The 13,866-nt window shown below is 33.9% G+C and overlaps 1 long non-coding RNA gene across 1 annotated transcript; it reads right to left on the bottom strand.

Annotated features, from left to right (window-relative positions):
• Positions 1–2,122: 2,122 nt before the first annotated feature.
• Positions 2,123–13,090, bottom strand: LOC123592018. Its single transcript, XR_006709626.1, has 4 exons — positions 12,883–13,090; positions 4,083–4,230; positions 2,891–2,952; positions 2,123–2,165 (listed from the first exon to the last, which is right to left on the bottom strand). It is a non-coding gene; the product is annotated as an uncharacterized LOC123592018 (long non-coding RNA).
• Between the last annotated feature and the right edge of the window lie 776 nt (positions 13,091–13,866).

Here is a 13,866-nt window from a genome sequence, read left to right as displayed (position 1 = left end):
ACATTCTCTTTCTTAAATATATAAGTAAACATTTTTTTTTTTAAGTTTCTGGTTATCAAACCATACTTTACTTTGAATCAAATGTTTGGAACTTTGAACTTGTTCTTTCTTTATTTAAACTCTCTAGTATAATCAGAAGAAGCCAACACAAGCTAAATCATGATGTTCTCCATGTCCCTCACACTGTTCTTTGGCAAAACCTGTTCAATCTCCTAAGATCTTATGTTTGATAGGCATGCACAAACAGGCATTAATTTTTTAAAAACTCTGTACTTGCATGCCAAAGCCTACCAGATTATCATTCTTTAATGCTAGCTGGATATTCAAATCCTTCAAACACACAAAAATATAAAAATGTCAAAATTTCATTTCATGAGGGTCTGTTACCTGCAGAAATCCACTTCTGGTCCCAGTCAAAGTTCAGAGTTAACAAAACCCATTATAGCTTGTTTAATTTGGATCAACATTTATTACAAGATATAGTTTGGCTAATAGACTGTTGAGAGGCAAAGAGTTTGGAGTCTGCACAGATAGTAATAACACCAGTGTTACAAGGTGCTAATATTACAGGGTTCTATCAGCCATGACCCAGAGATGCTGCCCAGAGCACACATACTATAGCTCATCTAACTGACTTTGGCCATTATGTACATAACTACTGCCACAGTCACTTTCAATAAACTAGGCCCTTTTCTGAAAGTAGGTTCTGAATAGCATCTGCTTCCTCAGGTTGTTTTAAGGCTAGATCACAACATGTGATTATACCCTTGTAGCCATAGAAGTTGCAGAAGTAAATATTACTATTTTATTTCAAAGCTTCAGGAGTGAAAATGTGGAAGACTTTTCCCCATTTGAAAGGCAACCTAAATATACAGAATAGCATAAGTTATAAATATCTACTGCATAGCATAGTGAGATGTTAAGTTAAAAACAAACTTTAAATTTTTATTTTGTTGAATAGCTGTTCAATAGTCCAAAATAATGGCCATGCTTGAGTAGTCTTGGAAATAAAAATTAAAGACAATTATTGATGTCTGTAATAAATAAAGAACTTCTGAAAATAAAGAATAAAATGGTCGACAACTCTATAGCTAGAGACAAGAAGAGTATTCATAGGAAAATGGAACTTCAAATTTATCTTTCATGTATGAAGAAAATGTTCAAATTGCTCAAAAATAAGATAAATGCAAATCAAGGAGACTACACGGAGACAGTATTTTTCATCTAGCAGATTATCAAAACTACAAAAAAATTCTGACATGGTAAGGCTTCAGGAAAACAGACATGCATATGTTGGTGAAAACTGCAAAATAGTAACACCTTGATGAAAGAGTTGTAACCTTTGAACTAAAAACCATCCTAAAGATACACTTGTAAAATTATGAAGAGTCATACACATGGCTATTATTTTCAGTGCTATTTATAACAGTATGATTCTATAAATAGCACAGTTGTCCATCATTAGGGTGTGGGTTGAATATGTTATACTAAATCTCACAATAGGGTGCTATACAGTTTTTAAAAAGGAAAGAGAAATATCATGTACAGACATGGAATGACCACTGGATTTAATATTAAATGGAAAAGAAGAACAGTGAATTTTTTGTTTAGCATGGTACTATTAAACAAGAAAATCTTCAATTTGACTTGCAAGGCATGGCAGCACAAAGTATAGATTAGGGAAGGAACTTCATTCCTTCATTTTGGGATGGAAGGAATTATATATGGTCTTTTCCTCCTTGGGTTTATGGTTGACCAGAGCATAAGTGTGTAAAGTTTCATATGGTAAGTTTGTGCAATTTTCTTAGTCCAAATATGGGCAACTGGGAGTGAAAGAATTCTGATTCTAGGTAGGAGCAGGATATGGGACTAGAGAGAGTCAGGTTTTAGTTGAATGAGTAGAAAATTACTAGGAATGAAGAATTTTCTAGAGACCCAGACAATGAATCTATGTGTATGTGTGAATATATCCTAAGAAAAAAGAGGGGCACCTGGGCGGCTCAGTTGGTTGAGCGTTTGACTTACACTCAGGTCATGATCTCAGGGTTGGTGGGTTCAAGCCCTGCGTTGGGCTCTCTGCTGACAGCTCAGAGCCTGGGGCCTGCTTCAGATTCTGTGTCTCCCTCTCTCTCTCTGCTCCTCCCCTGCTTGTGCTTTGTCTCTCTCTAAAATAAATAAACATTAAAAAAAGAAAAAGAAAAAGAGAAAAGAACAAGGGAAGGAAAAACTGTAAATTAGAAAACAACTATAAAAGTAGATAAATAAAATAATTAGATTGGAGGGGGCGGGAATAAAATAAAAGATTATTTCTGGAAACATACTTTTGTTATATCTGACTTTGTAACATGAATTATATTGTGCCATGTCAATAAAAGTTTAATTTTAAGAGAAATCATTAACATTAAACAAAATGAATAAGCACAGATAATACTACATGTGCTTTAAAAACACTGTAAACAATATTTTGTGCATTTCTAATATTATAAAATCTAAGTACTGAATAATTAAAACATTTCTCAGAAGACTGCTTTCTTTATAATAATATTGTTTGCATTGGTCCTTTATTTTTTATCCTGGGCTATTATCCAGGTATTGCACGATAAAATATATTAGTAATTGTGCAGATGTCACTGAGAACAGAGATTTGTTTTTTTTCATTCTGAAGTAGAACATACATATGGAAGATTTATGAAGTTATAGAAAAACTCTGTGGCTTTGGATTGAAATGGAACTATCAATGTTTCAGATACCTTATCCTAAAAATATATATTTTCTAGTTTTATCTATTGAAAACTGCCCAAAACCTTGCACAAATCTATAGCAGCAAACATACATAGCATACAAATTGAGGTCAATATTTACTATTTCTCACTATAAGTAGCCAACCCACCTTAGAAAAATTGCTGATTCTGAATACAGGGAAGAATTATCCGTGGTGATTCCAAAATATATCTTGACATTAAAGAAAATAAAGTGGTTATCAAAGCCTGCTTATCTTTGATATTTGACTACTTGACTATATGTCAAAAAATCTCTCACAGTCAAAGAAACCTCTCACTGGACATCTGGGACAATCTGAGTACCAATAAGAATAATCACTGCTGTGGATTAAATATATATTAATGATGCTTATTTTTTTTTAAGTTTAATTATTTTGAGAGAGACAGAGACAGCATGAATAGGTGAGGGGCAGAGAGAGAGGGAGACAAGAGAATCCCAAGCAGGCTCTGCGCTGTCAGCAGAGTCCAATGTGGAGCTGGAACCCACAAAACCATGAGATCATAACCTGAGCCGAAACCAAGAGTCAGACACTTAATTGACTGAGCCACCCAGGTACCCCTATATTAACTATGTTTAAATCCATTAGTTCTTAATACGTGTCAAAAGATTCTAATTGGTCTTCCTCATCTTTGGAGAATAAAACAAAATTTCATAAAATTCTACAAGATAAAAAATCAGTAATTGATCATGCTTTTTATTTGATCCTTTAACCAAGTAGTTAATGAATGGAAGTTTCTTTTGTAGGAATATCCTGGAGGATATGAGAAAATGAAGGATAGAATTAGAATACAAATATTTTGTAGCTTCTGAGGAGTTAATGGATCCAGGACATGTACCTCCTAGTGGAAGTATACAATATCACCCCTATCAAACAAAATTGACATCCGTTGTCATCCACAGAAAGGTAGCTCTGGAATTTTCCTATATAAGGGAATTATGAGCAGGTATCTGCTTAGAAGAGTGCCTTAGGGATGCTGGGAGACTTATGTTGAAACTGTTTAGCAAGCTTGCTATTTGAAAGAATTTGCCGAAGTGGTAACAAAGCTTACAGGATGGCTAAGACCTGTCTGTCAATCTCATTTACCATTGCTTGTACCAACTATTGTCTTTGTATTTTTTTTATGATACGAATATCTAAAATAGAAGTGGATCCTTGCCTGGAAAAAGGAAATAGACACTGCTTTATTTTTCTCCACATTATTACTCGAATGAATGTGTTTCTCCCTTTATGAGACAAGATGCTGTGACTATGGTTTGGCTTACATACCTTGTAATGGTTATGAAATGTGAGAAGAAATTACTTCATTATATGGCTTCTGGGTTGTAGAAGGAGAGAAGTGGTATTGACTAGAGCCAGATGTTCTGCCTTCATAACCAGGTTCCCCTTCTTACTAGCTCCATGACTATAGAAAATTTAATTAATCTTCCTCTTGTTCTTCAGTTACATTACTGCAAAAATGAAGATAATACTATTTCCCATTGTTGGCTTACGGCAAAGACAAAATGAGTTAATAAGTAAAAATTTGGCACAAAGGAAATGTTTGGCAAATGTTAGTCATTGCCATGATAGGTAAGTTGTTAGAAGATTCCCTAAGAAATCAAAGGTTGTGAGCACATGAAATGGAGAAAATAAAGACAAATTTGAGAGCTCTCAGAGAAGTCCATAAGATTCAATGACCTGAGAAGGGTCTTGGAAAGGGTGGCATACAAAAGTTGTTGTCTCTCTGCTCTCTCCCAAAGTGGTTTATGCAAGCCAGTTTGTTTAGATCTTGATCTTTACTTTTTTTTAAGTTTATTTATTTATTTTGAGACAGACAGAGACAGTGCAAGTGGGGAGGGACAGAGGGAGAGACAGAAAATCCCAAGCAGGCTCTGTGCTGCCAGTGCGGAGCCTGACGCAAGGCTCGAACTCACAAACCATGAGATCATGACCTTAGCGGAAACTAGAAGTCGGATTTTTAACCAACCGAGTCACCCAGGTGCACCAAATCTTACGTCTTTAAATCAGGGATTTCTTTCCTTTTCCTTGTATTTTTCAAAACTGCTGGGGGTCTATCATAAAAAATTAAAATTGAGCAATTTTATCTTTTAAGAATAAACATTTAGGAAATGTAATTTTATTTTTTATTTTTTTAATGTTTATTTATTTTTGAGAGAGAGAGAGAGAGACAGAGCACGAACAGGGGAGGGGCAGGCAGAGAAGGAGAATCCGAAGCAGGCTTCAGTGCAGAACCTCAGGCAGGTTGTAACTACGAACCGTGAGATCATGACCTGAGCAGAAGTCAGACGCTAAACCAACTGAGCCATGGGCACCCCAGGAAATTTAATTTTTAACACAGAAAAATAATCATTGGATATTGCAAAATATGGTGTCACATAGAACATAAAATTTTCCAGATTTCTTATGAAATGGAATATTTACATATATTTATATATTATTTATACACAACATGATAGAATTTTTCAAATTTATACCTAGTATGAAATTGTATTTTAATTGACATATGTCTCTATCTAAAAATCTGTCCATATCTTTGATCCATCTATATTTAGAAAGAAAATACTTTACAATATTCCCCAATCTAAATGGTAGCTTAGAATTATAGGAGACAGTTATAATTATTTCAATTAAAATATACAAGTCACTCTGCATTATAATAAATCCTACAGAGAGCAGTATATATCACTATAGGATATGTATGTGGTATTTTTATTATTTGAATACTAAATTACCTAATTTTCATGCTTCAGATTTGCTGACTGTGACTGTAATTAATCTCCTAATGATTAACAAAGAAAGATACTTTTTGATATCAAATAAATGAGAATAATAGCTTCCATGAATTTTGTGAAAATCAATTTATTAAATGGATCCTTAACATCTTGGAATACTTCCAGTAGTATAAGTGAATGAATTCCAGCAAGGAAATACTTCCTGTGAAGACAAGATTTACACAGGAGAATGCTCTTGAAGGAATCTTATCTTTTTTTATTGTGGGGGTGATTATAAAGTTAAATATATAGCATAGCGTAAAATGGAATTGTGAAGAATGAGGTTAAAATAAGACTAAAAAAGGTGAAGGGCATATTTGATAATATATCATTTTCAAACATAGGATATTTAACTACCAGAAGTCACTTTAAAGAGAAATAGTTAATGATCCTTAAAATTCACTTTTACATAGTGTTATATTGTTACACACTTTACTATAATACCTCTTTTTTCATATTAATATATGGCAGAAGATAAAAATGTTATATGGTACTTTTCCACAGAGTACTAAAAGATGCATACAGACATCAGAACACAGAGTAATTCCTTAGGAACTACTGTTCATTATAATAATTACATGCATGTTTTTGCAGAAGTTACAGGAAAAGTAGTGGTGTTTTGGGAATTATTTATTAGTAACTAAGGTGGGCCATAGAGCAGTCCATAGCTCTCTGTGAATATGTCTTTGTCTCATTTTTCAGCCTCAACTCTCTTATGCCTGGCACACACATTTTGCATTGTCATTCTCAAATAATTCCAAGTTGCTATACTTGTCATTTTTTATGTAACCTTGGACTTTGTTCATCCTTCTTCCTTTTTCCTGAATGCATTTCTCCATTCTTTCCTGCTCCCTGTATTAGAACTAGCAAATCAGTACTCCATTTTTCTGTGTCCACTCTAGACAACATTATATGTCGTCCTCTCTCCACCTGGTAAGTATTGATTATTTCCACCTTTGGACTACCTCTGTGCAACAATGCAGATTTTACTTTGGCATTTGTAAAACATTATCAATCTGATATTTGGCAAATCTGTCTCCTCATTTGAAACATGATTATTTGTTGCCATGTTGCTAGTAGTGAGCCAAATGACTGATTGTTGAATTACATCCTTATTAATAGGTTATTTTTTTGAAGATTCACATGTCAAGATCCCTCAATTTGATCAGTCTTATAGAGATTAGGGATAATTTAAGATATACCAAGTGTACTATGAAAATTATGGATTTCATCTATGTCAATCTAACTTTGAGGACATATGTAACAGATATTTTGAGATGTCATATCCTCCAGAGAACTATCTGATAAAACTTCCTGCAGTGATGGAAAAGGTGCCCTATAGTATGATAACCATTAGTTATATGTGGCAATTGAGGATTTGAAATTACCAGTATGAAAAAGTGGATATTTGGTTTATTTTTTAAATTAATTTATATTTAAATTTAAGTAGTCACATATAACTAGCTCCTCCCTACTTAGCATCACTCTTGAATCAGTGTGTATTTAAAATTCTTGTATGTTCAATGACATATATATATACTAACAATACATCTTTATATATTGACATTTAATTAAATAATTTTATAAATGGGTGTTTTCAGCAAGATTGCCATACACTGGGAATTCAAAGATAGTGTGATACAGTCTCAGAACTACAGACATTTTTACTTTTCCAAGGAGAAGTTGTAATAACATTCACCTCAAACTTTATGGGCAAATTTGCATAATAAATATTTTTGTTTACTACTTTCTCTCACCCAAACACAGTATTTGCAGGGAAAGGAAAGAAGAGTGAGAAAAACAGAGTATTCTTCATGGAGCAGGAAGACAAATATGAAACAGAGTAAAGTTGTGCATAAGAGAATAAAAAGACTCAAAATGAATTTAATCGGAAATATAATAGATAGTAAACCTAAATGATGCTAGGATAATGAACATTTTAAAAAATAATCTTTTAGAGTAGTCTAAATTTAGTAAAAACACTTAATATTTCACATTACATATATATTTTTTTTGACCTAACGTTTCATTCAGTGTTATCCAATATGCATGGTGAGTATCAGATTATGCCTGCCTTGTCCAGAATGCCTTTATATAGAGAGAAGTGCTTGACCCATAGGAAACCCTCAGTAAATATTAGATGAAAACCTGAATTAATCACTGAATCCTGAGCAATATTGTAAAACAATGAAATAAATCCACATAAAAGCATATTGATGAAACTCAACAACATAAAAGACAGTAAGTACTGAAAGCAACTTGGAAATTGCAGATCATTTACGTGGCAGCAACAATGACATAATCCTCCTTAGCAGCAGGAGGTAAGAGTAGCAAAAGAAATATCTTTCAAGTGACAGAGTAAACTCATCACCAGCGTCTACATGCTGTTTTGTTGATGTAGGAAGTCAGCATCCAACAGTATTATTTTCATTTTCTTTTTTAAAGGCTACTTTATTTTTTTCATTTTGTGTGTTTTATTTATTTTTTCCCAATGTTTTAATACCTAAGACATGAATGTGTGTATGTATGTATATGTGTGCTTATGTATGTTTTCATAAATTATGAATTTTTTGCTTAAGAACACAGACCAAATTCAAAGATTTGGGTTCTCATTGAAAAGAAAGAAGAACAAAGTGTGCTTAAAACTATCTTAATATTTCATTTCATTAAAAATATCATTAAAAATATCTTTAAAAAATTATGACAATAAAAAATCTATGAAATCTGAATGGAAGGATAAGGTTCTTAATATATCATTAATCTTTATATTTTTTCAATTTGTTTAGAATATTTTATAATTAAAAGTGAAATAAAAATATATGATGTAAAACCTAAATTTGTGTCATAAAGTCCTAAGGCATAAAATGAGTGTTGCATACACCAATGTATGAATTTACATGAATTTGAAACTTCTATTGCACATGAATACCATGAATCCCTGAAAATATACGAGTTATTCCTTATTATTAACTGCACAATTCTTCATATACTTACTGTTACATCAACCTTCTTTAAATAAATGTTAATTTACACTATTTATAAACCAAACTTTAGAAATATCTGAAGTACTATTTCTAATAACTTTCATTAGAATCTGCATTTAAATTCATATGAGATATGAATATCTGCATTTCTTTTAGAAACAATAGCCATTAAATTGATATATTCACTTTCTCATTAATTTATATTTGAACACAGCATAGCAAGCATTTAATTATAATTTACTCCACGTTCATAAAATGTATACATGTTTATTCCTGATGGTTGTTTTTACCAATTTCACAAATTTCATTGTTTACTCTTTTCAAAGGAGATCTTGCTGATTTTCTTCTATGAAAGATTTTATTCCAGCACTGAGTCATATTAAAATATGAAAAAGTTGAAGTTGGCAAGAAACACATGAAATCAGCAAAGTTGTGAGAAATATAGTAGTATTGGGGGAGTTTGAGAAAATGCTGCTTATCCAGAATCACTACTGTGGCTGCCTAGAGGCTAGTTTAATTAGGCTACAACTCATATGGCAGAAAGTAGTTTTGTAATTACCTTCAAATGACCAAATGATATAGAACTCTAAGGAGAGTTGCATATTCCCAGTAATGAACCAATTTTCAATTGACTGGGTATTTTATCTAAGGCATTTATTAAGCAAACAATATTTAAATATATGTTACTTCAATTCTATATCCATATAAATAGTTGAATTTTAAGAGCTTATTTCAGAATGTATAGAAATAATTTAAATTTTTTTTAATAAAACCCATCAATTTTTAGAAACGTGCTTTGCTTAAAGTAAAAGTACTGCATCTAAAATCTAGAAATACAACCATTAACTAAGTTTCAGATTGCACCATGAGAAGTTTAATTAGTTAAGTATGGGAAGCATATTTAATTAAAGTCCATATCTCTTAATGATGAAAAAAGAAATATAAATGCTTCCTTTTTTGATTGTTTATAGTTAATTCTTCTTTGATATCAAAGTGACCCCAAAATCGTATCTTTTTGAGAACACTTTTCCTCTTTATCTGAATCTTTGCCTTTTGCAAGGGATAGATGCTTTAAATATGTGCATTAAAATATAGCCCCAGGGACACCTGGGTGGTTCAGTTCGCTCAGCATCCGACTTCCGCTCAGGTCATGATCTGGCAGTTTGTGAGTTCAAGCTCCACATTGGGCTCTCTGCTGTTCTCCAGGAGCCCACTTTGGATCCTCTGTCTCCATCTCTCTGCCCCTCCCCCGACTCTCCAAATTAAAAAAAAAAAATTAAAAATTGAAAATAACTTTAAATAAATAAATAAATAAATAAAAATAAAAAATAACCCCAAACCTGAGACATATCCTCTCTACTACATAGAAATAAAGTCAACAAGTTTTTAGGCAGAAAATGTGGTATGGGGGTTCTTTTAATTAATCTAAAATGCTTCCTTTGCTAGAGGTAGTAGTATCAAGAGAAAAATTGATAATCTCTAAATACAGAAGATTTTTGAAACATTATGAGGAACTAAGGATATCTGGATCAGTATAATTTTTTGTATTTTGAAAATGGAGGTATAAGAGAAAAAACAACAACTTCATACAAATATCCAGAAAAATTACAAAAATGTGATTTGGGAATGGAAACATAAAATGAAAGAATAATAATTTGTCATATTTTCTATTAAACTTATGTTAATAATCATTTATATACTTTAAGAATATTAATTCAATCCTCACAATCGAGTTAGCTGTTATTATGAACTTCATTAAAAAAAACAAAAAAGCTGAGATAAAGAAATTGAATGACTTGCCAAGGCACACATAGGTAGCATTATTGGAAAAAAAAAATTGACCCTAAGCAAACAATTTAAAAATCCATTTTAAAATATTATGAAAGCAGCCATAATACAAGACTAGCAAAATTAACTCAAGAAAAAAGTACAAATATGAGAAAATTTCTTATCTATTTCTTTACCTGAATGGTTTTTTGCTATGAAAACATCATGTAGTTGTTATTGAAAGAAAATACACAAAATTCAGACAAGAAACGATGGTAACAAAATAAAACAAACCCAGAACTCTAAAAGTTAAAACATAAAAAATTTAACAATTTAAAAAATAAAAGTTAAAACATCAAGTACAGGCAATCAAAGGGTTGTTGCTGGAGCTGTTATGTCTCAGAAGGCAGGATATCCTACTGATATCCTACTAAAGGGTTCCATGAAGAAGATCAGTTTAAACAGGTTTTCTTTCTATGATGTTTGTTACAGTCCCCAGCTATATATATTCAATATAAAGAAAACAAAAAAACCCACAATTTTTGTATGGAACTCACATGAACCTAGGGGTGAGAAGAACTGGAACAATTATTTCAATTAAAAAAATATTGGGAAAACCAGATTGAGGTAAAAGGATGACAGAAACTGGAATGGGGAAGGATAGCAAGGGGAAAAGAAGAAGAAGGACAAGGAGAGCATGAGCAGGAGAGGGAAAAGAAAGAGGAAAAGAACAAAAAGGAGTAGGAGGAGGACAAGGATGAGGAAGGGTAGAGGAGAAGGAAGAGGAAAGGAGAAAAGATAGAGGAAAAGCAGAAACAGAAGAATAAAAAAGAAGGGGAAGAAGAACATTGAGGAGGAGAAGAATGAGGAGGGAAAGAAAAGTACCATTTTATGCAGTAACTAAAGCAAGAAACCCTTCTTTTTTTTTTTTTTTTTTTTTTTTTTTTTTTAAGAAGTCACCAGCTTGCTTGTGTGTTCTTTGCACAAAGATAAAGGAAAAAAAGACCAGCGGAATATCTTTCTCACATACTATTTTAAAGTAAGATTGCTTAAACGCACTGGGAGAGGCTGTTTCCTCTTCTTAGGACACATCTAAGAGAGGTGGCATTGCTTCTCCAGGGACAAAAGAGCTGATGGGTGCCATTTCCCTCTTCTACCCCTCAGCATGAGTGCAGAGACAAATGCTGAAGACAGCTAACCCAGACACTGGCAGTTGAATGTGCTTTGCTCCAAACCCCATGCTCTGGCATTCTGGTGCAACTGCCCTTCAGGGTCAAACCTTCAGTGCAGTGAGAACCTCCTCTAGAAGACCAGCACAGGTCTTTGCCACTCCAGGTCCCTAAAGTTTGGAGTTTTAAAACTCAGCTGACCTGACTAGGATAGAGCCCAAAGTGCACTGCACTGCACCAGGCAGGCAAGCAACCTGGACACAGAAAGTATGAAAACAGGAATCTGAAAATAGCCTAGGATGCACGAGGGGAAATTGTTTGCTCTTCTGGGAGAGCTTCCCTGACAGTAGCAAGCATGAACCCCCTCTCTAGGGACAAAGGAGATGGCTGGCGCCATTTCTCTCCCTCGCCCCTCAGTATAAACCACTTTAATAAACATCACAGTGCTAACACTGGCTGCCTACCTGCTTACACTTAAGTTCACTCCCCCTAGGCTCTGCTGGTACTGCTTTTCTCCAGAAAATGTGCCTAAGAATTATCACAGTGGGCCCCTCCTCCAGAAGACCAGCACAAAAACCCTGCACACACCATGTCTTATTGCCCATAGCGTTCTGCAAAACTTCAGTTCTTGTGGAAATAGCATCAGGTCTTTTTTAACAAGTACCCCAGAGCATACCTAGTTAAAATTCACCAAGTCCAAACATTCCCCACTTCAGAAAAAAAGAACTTTGCAGATGACTGACCTGAGAGATAGAGCGACTAAGATACAGCAGCAGAGTGGGCACAACACACACCAGAGACACTTCCTGTAATGCCAGGCTCTGGCCATTATATAACCTCTTTTTCATAAAGCCACTACAGTCAGGAGAAGGAAACATAACAGGCCTTCCTAACACAGAGAAGACAGAGATTTAGACAAAATGTCAAGACAGAGTAATTCATCCAAAAGAAAGAACATGAAAAGTTTATATATAGACAGGGATTTAATTGAAACAGATATAAGTAATATGCCTGATTCATAATTTAAAGCAACAATCGTAAAGATACTCACCGGGCCTAAGAAAATCATAGAAGACATCAGGGAAACCCTTACCACAGACATAAAAGAGCTACAAAAAAATCAGGCTGAAATGAAAAATGCAATAACTGAGGTTCATAACTGACGGCATAAGATGACCTCAGGATGGAAGAAGCAGAGGAGCAAATACGTAATATAGAATATAAAATTATGAAAAATAATGAAGCTGAACAAAAAAGAGAAAGAAAAATTTTGGATCACAAAAATAGACTTAGGGAACTCAATGATTCCATCAAGCATAGTAACATTCGTATCATAGAAGTCTTAGGAGAAAAAGAGAGAGAAAAGGGAACAGAAGGTTTATTTGAGGAAATTATAGCTGAAAACTTACCTAATCTGAGGAAAGAAACAGACATCCAAATCTAGAAGGCACAGAGAACTCCCATCAAAATCAACAAAAGCAGGCCGCCAACATGAAATATCGTAGTTAAATTTCCAAAATATAGAGATAAAGAAAAAGTCCTAAAAGCAGCAAGACAACAGCCGTCCCTAATTTACAAAGGAAAACCAACAAGATTAGCAGTAGATGTCTCCACAGAAACTTGGCAGGCCAGAAGGAAGTCGCATGATACAATGTGCTGAATGGGAAAAATGTGCAGCCAAGAATACTCTATACAGCAAGGTTATAATTCAGAATAAAAGGAGATATAGAGTTTCCCAGACAAACAAAAACTAAAGGGGTTTGTGACCACTAAAACAGCCCTGCAAGAAATATTTAAAGGGGACTCTTTAAATGGGAAAGAAAGACCCAAAGTGACAAAGACTAGAAAGAAACAGAAAATCTCCAGAATCAACGACGTTTCAAACAATTAATAAAATAGCCCTAAATCCATATCTATCAATAATTATTCTGACTGTAAATGAAAGACATGCTTTAATCAAAAGACATAGAGCACTGGGACACCTGGGTGGCTCAGCTGGTTAAGCGACTGACTTCAGCTTAGATCATGATCTCACAGTTCATGGGTTTGAGCCCCCATCGGGCTCTGTGCTGACAGCTCAGAGCCTGGAGCCTTCTTCCAATTCTGTGCGTCCCTATCTCTCTGACCCTCCCCCTAGTTGCAATCTGCCTCTCTCTCTCTCAAAAATAAATAAACAAAAAAAAATTTTTAAAAAACAACATAGGGTGTCAGAATGGATAAAATAAAGAAGACCCATCTATGTGTTGCCTATAGGGGACTCATTTTAGACCTAAAAAACCTGAAGCTTGAAAATGAAGGGGTAGAGAAACATTTATCATTAACATTCAGAAGAAAGCTGGAGTAGCCATACTTATATCAGAAAAACTAGATTTTAAACCAAAGACATCTCTGTA

The sequence above is a fragment of the Leopardus geoffroyi genome, chromosome A1, assembly GCF_018350155.1.
Source record: "Leopardus geoffroyi isolate Oge1 chromosome A1, O.geoffroyi_Oge1_pat1.0, whole genome shotgun sequence".
NCBI classification, from domain to species: Eukaryota; Metazoa; Chordata; class Mammalia; order Carnivora; family Felidae; genus Leopardus; species Leopardus geoffroyi.
This window is presented reverse-complemented; position numbering and strand designations above follow the sequence as displayed.